The sequence below is a fragment of the Cyprinodon tularosa genome, unplaced genomic scaffold (assembly GCF_016077235.1).
Source record: "Cyprinodon tularosa strain WSP-4 unplaced genomic scaffold, ASM1607723v1 ctg3, whole genome shotgun sequence".
NCBI lineage: Eukaryota > Metazoa > Chordata > Actinopteri > Cyprinodontiformes > Cyprinodontidae > Cyprinodon > Cyprinodon tularosa.
Genome location: NW_024039007.1, coordinates 1,232,944 through 1,242,746, shown reverse-complemented (window position 1 = coordinate 1,242,746; position 9,803 = coordinate 1,232,944). Strand labels below are relative to the sequence as shown.

Below are 9,803 nucleotides of genomic sequence, written 5' to 3'. Positions count from 1 at the left end.
AATTTTGTTCTTTTCATGGTGGAAGTGATTAATTGTACTGCACAGACGACAAAAAAAACAGAAAAAATCAAAATAATAGTGAAGGCTGCAGAAAAATATCTGGACGTAAAAGATTTGAACTGGGAGATGGTTCGAAGCATGATGGGAGGACCGATGGGACCATCAGAAACTGGCAGAGTTATGATAACCTAGAGTAAATAAAAATTATACGGGCAAATGTGATTTAGTATTATGAGGGTTTAAGTTACACAGGTTTTTTTTTTTTATTGGGGTGAATCGTTTCCTGTTTCCTTGCTTTACTCCATATCAGTTGGTGGCGGTAATGCACATTTCACAAGTTTGCCAACCGCCATAAAATCTCATAAGAAGAAGAGGAAGAAGCTGCAGGATAGTAGCTCTTAAGGACTGGAACTGAGCAACCTTGCTCTAAATCGTTTGTAAGTACATATGAGGAGTACTTTTAATAAGTGGTGACTTGGGGAAAGTGCCAAACACATTTTTCGAAGCACAGTTTTCGAAAAATATTTTTTAAATAAAAAAACATCCCAAAAGTGCAGTACTTATTCATAGTTGGCCCCGTCTTAATTTGATCTGATGTTTAAGATGGAAAAAAAAAAAAATCATCTTTAGAGTATACAGTGGTTGCAGCATAATTCTGAGGGATGCTTTTCTTCAGCACAAACAGATGAACTGGTTATAGTTGATGGTAACATGGATGAAACTACATTCATAACAAAACACATGAGGCTGAGGCTAGAGTCTTAAAGCCTCAAACTTTACAGCACCAAATTAATACTAAACATGCAGCAAAGATTAAAGGGGAGTGATTTTTATTGTCATGAGTCAGAACAGAGGACTCAGTATTTTATACAGGACAGACAGTGGGATAATTCAAAAAGCTTTTATTAAAACAACAGATGATCGGAGTAGCAGCGACTAGGGTGTCTATCACAGGAAACTCTGGTTTAATAGTCCAGCCCGTGTCCAGAGAACGAGGTAGGATCCAGCCGCTGGGCTGCCAACAAGATCCGGCGGGCGATGCCCAGAGTGTCCTGGAGGACGCAGAACAAACAGGAGTTCGGAGCCAGATCAGAAACAGGAACAGGCTGGCTCAGGAGTTTAAAACAGTTTAGGTAAACCATTCAGATGGGAACAGACAGGCAGGTCCATGGTTGAGAGGCAGAAAAGGTCAGGATCAGGTAATCAGCATAACTGGATGCCAGCACCTTATTATAGGCAGAAGCAGATGGATCAGATGAGCAGGGATTAGAAACCAGGCAGAGTTGGACAAGTGACTGAAATTAATAATTAATTTCCAAGATCATGACACAAATGGCCCAGTCAAAGCACCGACCTAAATGCATCTAGGGCAACATCTGAAAGTTTATATTCACAAACCTTTTTATATAATGTGACTGAGCTTGAAGTTAAATCTCAAATAAGAGTAGGCAAACATATTAGATCATCATTCTTTTGCAATTTTACTCTAGTTATAAGGTGTAGTTGCAGCAGAAGCTGGTTCTACAAAGTATCGACGCAGGAGGTTGAGTAAACATTTTCAATTTTTTTTTCTATTGAAACCCCATTAATTCCTTCCATATTAAATTTTTATTTGGGCCATCTTAACATCTCCATCTCTGTTCCATTTTCTTACATTCTTTCCATCACCGGCACACTTGGAGGTTCTGCCAGTGGTTTCCATATTTTGGATAAACCTGAATCAGTCACCATAATTCCTAACAAGCCGTATTTGGTCTCAGGCAATGTACCTAATCACAGATATAGCATAAAAAAACAAACCCCCACAGCTTAGGGACTACTTAAAGGAAGTGCTGAGTGCTTTTTGTAGCCTGACATCTTGAGAACAGATCACTGTGTTCTGCTCAAGTAGTGTGCTCTTTCTTCAGTTTTGGTTGCAGGGGGTTGCTAAGAGCTTGAGGTTCAAATTCCCAAAGAAGCACTAGGTTTACATGAAAAAGACATGAATATTGTAGCTTTATTCTTTGAAATGCAATTTGTAAGAAGCAGTTAGTCTTGTTTAATCATGTAATACTGAATAAAATATAACAACAAAGCTAATTGATTTTTAATTACCACAAAAACATTCTGATGCATCTTTTTTGCTCCAGTGTGAGGTGATTTATTAGAATGGTTCAGCTAAGTGTTAAATACCACACATATCATTTAAACGTGGCCCATAGCCTGGACTCAGCTTCATGCTGTCCTATTTGCTCTGCAAGGCACTGAAACAGCCCACGGCTTAATCAGCCTGTTTGTATGTCTCAACTTCAGTGAACCTGAAAACAGTGTCTAAAAGATATGGATCCAATAAATACAGAGTTGAAATTACTTCAGGGTAATAATTTAGTTTTGAAAGTTAATCCCTTAAAAGGATCACCACAGTAAGGCATTATAGACTTATGAAGTATGACAGTCTTGCCAAAATTGGGATTTGAACCCAGATCCCTTTAATTAGAGACATATACGCTACACCACAGAGGGACTCTGTAAGTTTTGAAATAGGGAAGGGGACAACTATCCCAATATCTGTAGCCATCATTTAAAATTAATCTTTAAAGGCAATGACAACATGTAGTTATTTCTATTTAAGTCATTAAGGCAGAAAATGTCCTTTGTAGTGATTTCTTGCTCTCTTCTGGCTTTATGATGAATCTTGGAAAAGTCTCCATATCCTTTACACTTATTTTGAATTGTTAAACAATTTTACATTTCTTTGCTATAATCCCCTTTTATGAATATTTTGTTATTTTATGTGTAGATCAACACAAAGAAGTGCATAGTTGTATGCTTTTGCATTAACTAACTTGAGTTTAGTAGAAACATTGTCGCTTGAAACAGCTCAGAGTCTTTTGGGGAATTGTTTCTATTGCTTGTCAATATTCCTCAATGCAAAAAATCTGCCAAATTGGATGGTGAGCCTTTTGGAACATAAAATCGGTCTTGCCACAGACTGTTACCCATTCTAACATGCGTTTAGGTTTCATGTAAAACCAGTGGTTCTCAATCCTGGTCCGCAGACACAAGTTTCCTGCAAGTCTTAAGTGTCTACTTGGTGCAACACATGACTTATACGAAGGGATGGTGAACAGGTTTCTGCTGCACTTCAGGGCCGCTAAGGAGCTCATACAAACATTTGAAGCAGGTGTGCTGCAACACAAAGACATCTAAAATAGTTCAGCTCCATCTACCTCTGTAGTTTTTAAAAGATTGCTATTTGTTTAGTTGCAACTGTCATCCAATCATTCTGTCCTGCTGTTCGTTCCCCACTGAAGAAAATAATCCCCACAACATGATGCTGCCACAGCCATGTCTTGAATGGGTGTTAAGGCTGATAAGGCCAATTTGTGCCTACATATAGAGAACAACTAAAGATGATCCTGTCAACAGATTGTGCCATCTTGCAGAGCATTGCAATTTTAAGTGCTAAAAGGTATGAATTTGTACTAATCTCTTTACATTTTCCGGGAATAGGTTTTTATGGGGTTTGGACTACAGAGGACTGAATACTAATGCAAACCAAAATCCTACCTTTTAAGATTATACACGACTTTGAGTCAATCCTGCAAATTTGATATTGTTTTTTTCACTGTAGAAAAAAAAATTATATGATAACTTTTAAAAATTTTCCATTAAGAATATCAATATATTTGTACATGAGGACAAGTAAATGGCCTCTGATATTGGAACAGGATATTGTGAAATCAATTTTATGCTGAGTCCAAAAGAGTTTTTGCTGGTCTCGGAGGGAATGTGTTTCACTTCCAGTCAATCGTAATCAGGGACACGCCGAAGCATGCAGATGTTCACTGGAAGACTCACAGCTGTGATTTATGTACATCACACACATCACATCAAAATAACTGAATGCTTGCCGGACAGTTTTATTTGTTTCCAGTTCGAATTTGTTATAAAACATTTTTTTTTCTTTGTGGTAATGCTGGTAACAGGAATTATTTAAATAACACAGGTTTTTGACTACTCCATCACTTTTATGCAATAAATTGTTAAAAAATATCATCTGAGTTTTTAATTTTAAAACAACCATTCAATAATTTTATCACCTTATTTTATCCATGTGTAAATATGTTTGAGGAAAAAACAAGAGGGAGACTGGAGGGTGGTTGGGCACTACTTGAGCTATAAAAAGAGAAGAAAAGGAAGGACATGTTGAACTCTCACCATGAGTTACTAAACATTAAGAATCTGAGGAATTTCCCTCACACTTCCAGTGCTTACCCTCTGTCTGAAAGGAAAAAAAAGCAATTTCCCCGAATAGAGGCTAAAACATTGTCTCATTGGTCTTTATGAGTGACGGGAACACCTTTTCTTTTCCGGTACCTCTTGTTCTTTCCATGCCCTGGTAAAACGGAGGTTCCCCTCAACTGCTGGTGTTATACAGTAGGTACTGATGTCATGTCTGACTATTTATGGTAAAGCTGAAGCTATGCCACACAAACTAAATGAGTTTTTTATTTTTTTTTCCCAATTTGTCTTGAAATGACCTGTGAAGTATGGACAAAATGTCCTCCTCTGCTGAAAATAAATTAGAAACTCTGTGAATAAAGAACATTTTGATTATATATCGTAAAGCACCTTAACAATGCACATGTCTAATGATACTTTCTCAGTAAAGCATTTAAAATTTGGTGCTCAGATCTCAGAAAATTGCTCATAAAATGTCAAAGACAAATGTTACTGTATTATTTAGTTTGGCTTTGCAGGAAACTTATGCTTTTGGTGGACACCTCAATTTTTTCAACTTTGCATGTGTGGACAGTCTACATATAGGGGAGAAGTGGCCCAGTGGTTAGAGCAATGCTCTTGGGTCACAGAGGTTCTTCGTTCAACCCCCCCACACAGTCCCACAGACTTCCATTCTGGGTCCCTGAGCAAGACCTTTAACCTTCCCAGCTTCCCAGGTGCCGCACAGTTGCAGCACACGGCTCTCCCAGGGGATGGGTTAAATGCAGAGAGTGAATTTCTCCAGTGTAGGATGAATAAAGTATCCAAAAATATACATATGCTGTTGCACTTATTTTTTAAGCTCTAAAGCAGCTATGGTCTCGAACAAAGAAAGATATGAGCTACATGTAAATAAGTCAGTGTAAGTGGACTGGATTTTTACCCGTATTAACATCACTTATTTTAGTTTTTAAGGTTGTCAAGCTCCAGGGTGATACATAACATCTGAATATTTGTATCAATCACTTTTATTTTAACTTTTATTTATCACATTACTTGAAATACAATTTTTTATGGTTCTAAAACTTTTTTTTTTTATCAACCCCTCCAAAAAGAAAAGAAAGAACCTTCAACAACAGGCTTTAGAAATAGCAAAGGATGTAAAATGTTCAAAATCAGCAAGAGGATCACGGCTCTTTTCGTCTTTACGACTCTGAAGACCAATGGAGAGAAAAATCAGGGGGTCCAGTGGAACCCTTTGGGCTTCTTTCCTGTAGCTTGGCTTCACTCAAATGTCTTGCCTTCACAGACCATGCTCCCTTAAATCAGCTTGCAGCATTGCCAAGGATCTATCACAGTTTTATTGACAAGTGTTTGATTTACTTTTTGTGGTATATATTCAAGAAAAATGTGTAGTTTACCTATCCCATATCCAATGCTATACAGAATATGTACATCAGTTAAATAAAAATGTGTTCTTCAATTAATGAATGCGGTTTATTCATTCCATCCATCCATTTTCAGTCACGCTTAGCCCAGCTGGGGTCGCGAGGGGTGCTGGTGCCTATCTTCAGCTGTCAACGGGCGAGAGGCGGGGTAGGTCCTGGACAGGTCCCCAGTCTATCGCAGGGCAGCACAGAGACAAACAACAAACAAACAACCATCCACACACACACTCACACCTTAAAAGAATGTCATAGAGATGCCAATTAACTAAACAGTCATGTTTTTGGGTTGTAGAAGGAAGCCGGAGTACCTAGAGAGAATCCATGCATGCACAGGAACAAGGAAACATACAAACTCCATGCAGAAAGGAACCAGGAATCGAACACGGAATCTTCTTGCTGCAAGGCAGCGGTGCTACACACATGCTACACCGTGCAGCCGTCGTTTCTTCAGCTAAGATGAAATATAGTGTTCTGAGACAGGAACAGGCTGTCACCAGAGATGGGAAGTAACGAAGTACAAATACTTCATTACTGTACTCAAGTAGATTTTTCTGATATTTTTACTTTACTTTACTACTTATTTTTATGGCGACTTTTTACTTCTACTCCTTACATTTTTACACAAATATCTGTACTTTCTACTCCTTACATTTAAAAAAATTGGCTCGTTACTTTAGTTTTGAATCATTTCAATGGAGTTACCGTTATTATTTTTCACGTCATCAATACCAAATTCAATTTAATTGGATGGGAATCTACGTTGCATTTGACGCACCACTACAAGATGAATCGACAGATTCGGCGGTATTCATTGGCGGCAAATCATTGCAGCTTGGTGGCGGTGGCGTTAGCATAGTAGCATGGACTGAAAATGAACACAACGGAGATCTAGTCCTATTGGCAGACATCCATTTAAAATGTAGGCAACGGCATGAAAAAAGTGGTTTCTACTTTTACTTTTATACTTTAAGTAAATTTACAAGCCTGTACTTTGTTACTTTTACTTGAGTAAAGAAGTTTAATCAGTACTTCCACTTTTACCAGAGTATTTTTTAACACAAGTATCTGTACTTTTACTCAAGTACGGAAAGTGAGTACTTTTGCCATCTCTGGCTGTCACTATAAAAGATAGAGTTGTATGCCATGGCACAGAGGATTATTCCTGATCTGTTTGAGTTCCACTCCACATCTCAATAATCCACCAGGTCATTACAAGCTTTAGTTATAGTAGAATCCATGGTTTAGTATGTCATACCTTCCGTTTAAAGGCTCGCATGTTTAATGTCATAAAATAGTCTAGGCTCATCAGTTCATCTCCCCTGTGCTTGAGCTAGTTTTTGAGGCATTAAACATGGTAAAAAAATGAAAGGGTGTCAAAAGAAAAACAGGATTCCTTGCTGATCCACCAGTCACCAGCAAGGTTCATATTAACCAGGTCAGTATGATAAGCCATGTAAGAGTGGAGTTTGTTCAATGAAAGTACCCTGCAGCACCTAAATAATACAATGCTTCAGGTTATCTGCTCACTTCATAATTCTTCAGTTCCAGGGATTTAACTGAAAGCTCCACAAAAATACCCCGTAAGTTACAGAAAGTAACCCAGTTAGCAGTCACCTCATAAGACAATCAATTACCTGAAGGTACCAGGAAGAAACACAAATAGCACTATTCTTGTCCTGCAGGCCATTTGTATGAAATAGAAGAATGAATCAAACCAAATTAACTTTAAAATAGCTTGAACCACCAGGTTTACATCTTAGATGCCAAAATAATTTTACAAGAATGCCCCAGGTAAGCTCCAAGAAAGCACCAAATAAATACAAGGAAACTTCCAGGAAGTTCCTTAAAGGATGAAAAAGGATAAAAAAGAAAGAAAAAAAGGATGAGAATACCAGGCCACCTCATACAGTACCTCATAATGCTTAATAATTTCTGAAACAAATTCCAAGAAAGGCTTTTTCCTGATTCACTCAGTGAGATATTTAGGCAGATTTGTTCTCCTTCTTATTCTGAGATGCATGGGTAATCCTGCTGACTCTTAATAAAATTATTTTCTGGGGTAATCATGCTGTATGTGGTGTTTGAAGAGTGATCTGGTTTTCTGAGAAAGGGGCCAGAACTTCTATGACCTTATATCTGGAATATCCAGCACGCTGATATTCTTGCATGCATGGTGTTTGCTGAGCACAGACCAGGATGCAGCCCGTAGTATGTGATGTGTAGCCAATAAGAACACATTTCCTGAGAAAAAATACGACCTGTGCCTGCTGTGCTTTATCCACCCCTTTAACTAGTACCCTTTTAATTGGGATGTGTTTTCTCTGTTAAAATTAGTCCTCAAAGTATCCCCCATTGCTTCTTCCTCATTGGCCATGTTAATTTACTTCAAACTCACATTTGATCTGTAGAGGTTTTGTGAGATTTCCAGTCTGATATCTGGATTTTTTTCTAAGTGACACCTGTACATCAAACAATGCAGGCTTTTATTGTTGTGTGTGGGATCTCTTACTGTAGGTTTTAAAAAATTACATTACAACTTTAAAATCTTATAGTTTGATCCATGCATAACTTAAACTTAAACCCAGAAAATAATCAGCAAGCTCCAGAAAGTGACCAATACATTCAAGAAAGAACACATAAAATTCTTAAAAGTAAAGAGTAAGTTTAATGAGAGTATACTATACATATTGGTAAGGGAACTAGTAGGTTTTAGAAAGGATCCTCTATTTTCAAGAAGATTTGTGGAAACAACCTGACATATCCTTATACAAACAGAATACTACAAGCATTGAAAGAAATAAACAGTGCATTTTAGAAAGTACCTAGTAAGCTGTAAATAAGAAGCTAATACTGTAGGTTGTTCAGAAATGTACATGATAAAATGTAGAAAAGTTCTTGAAAATAACATGTACGTTCCAGGCTAGTGAGGGTAACATTTCCAGACCCTCTGGAAGGGAATGTCAAGATCAACACATTGAAATAGAAGCATTTTTAATAGAAACTTGAGACACGACGTACTAATTGGACATATAGAAATATTTACATTTTCTGACAGCATTTGGATAATCCGTACATATTGTTAATGTCTTTATAACCCGTAAAAACTAAGCAAAACGATAAAAATAGTCTTGTTATGCAATAGCAATATTGTTACTGTATGTTCAAACTTTTTAAAACTACTGATGTCTCACCCCAAAATGACATTTTGTCATATTCTAAAAAAGGCAAAGCTTTTTGAATAAGATTTGTCTTAGTCCAGCTTCTCTATAAGAGTCCGTCTCAAACTTACAAAACTACTCATGTACATCTTTTTTCCCTTTCTACTTTCCCCTACTCACCTCATTTAGTTTTAAACTCTGCTGGAGGTCCCCATGCAGCTGTGTATGCCTTCGGCAATAGGCTTTGTGAGGAAAAGTAGAGAAACAGAAGCTAAGTGTTTTGCTTCCATCAGGTTGCAGATGCCAGAGTCTTATGACTGACACTTTCCGCTGGTGCTCCCATTGGGAGGCCCAATACAGGGGTTTGCTCCCTGCTGGGCTGCAGGAATCACCAGCAGCATACAGTCAACCATTTGCAATGATATATGTTTTCCAGGTTTCAGAGTTTGGCACATGCATAAAATAAAGCTGTTTCTGCTTCTCTGAAAATAATAAACCACTGAATAAATAAATATTACATGTTGGAACAATGCTAACTGAGAACATATTCAATACATCATACATGAGTGACTCAATTCAAATCCTAATTCTCTCTTGAAACTATTAAAAACACAGAAGCAACAGGAAAGAGAGAGTTATGTTATTTCCAGTAAATAAAATAAAATCAAAAGTTTGAAATCTTTCCTTTTTTGACATAGAGTTTCATTGACTTCGTTTGCAGAAGGTAAACAGAACGACTTAGCTCATTAGGAAGGCAGTCCCACTAATGACAACAGAGCCCAATTAGTGTACATAAATCTCTATAATCTCATTACGGCTTATAATAATTCAGTACAGTGTGTTCTCTTGGCTGATGTATTGTAGATGAGCTGTAATTAAAACTGACCACTAAGAACCATTACGGAAACTACATAATGGTCTACTACAGCTACATCCTTCAACACATTTACTTTGAGCAGGAAATGTCCATCAAAGAAAAGTAAGCCCAGACTGT

General features: G+C 37.5%; 1 long non-coding RNA gene across 1 annotated transcript; it reads right to left on the bottom strand.

The window, feature by feature from the left end:
• Positions 1–887: 887 nt before the first annotated feature.
• LOC119787582 lies at positions 888–9,438 on the bottom strand. The gene is made up of 2 exons (XR_005281331.1): positions 8,990–9,438; positions 888–1,052 (listed from the first exon to the last, which is right to left on the bottom strand). It is a non-coding gene; the product is annotated as an uncharacterized LOC119787582 (long non-coding RNA).
• Positions 9,439–9,803: the final 365 nt, after the last annotated feature.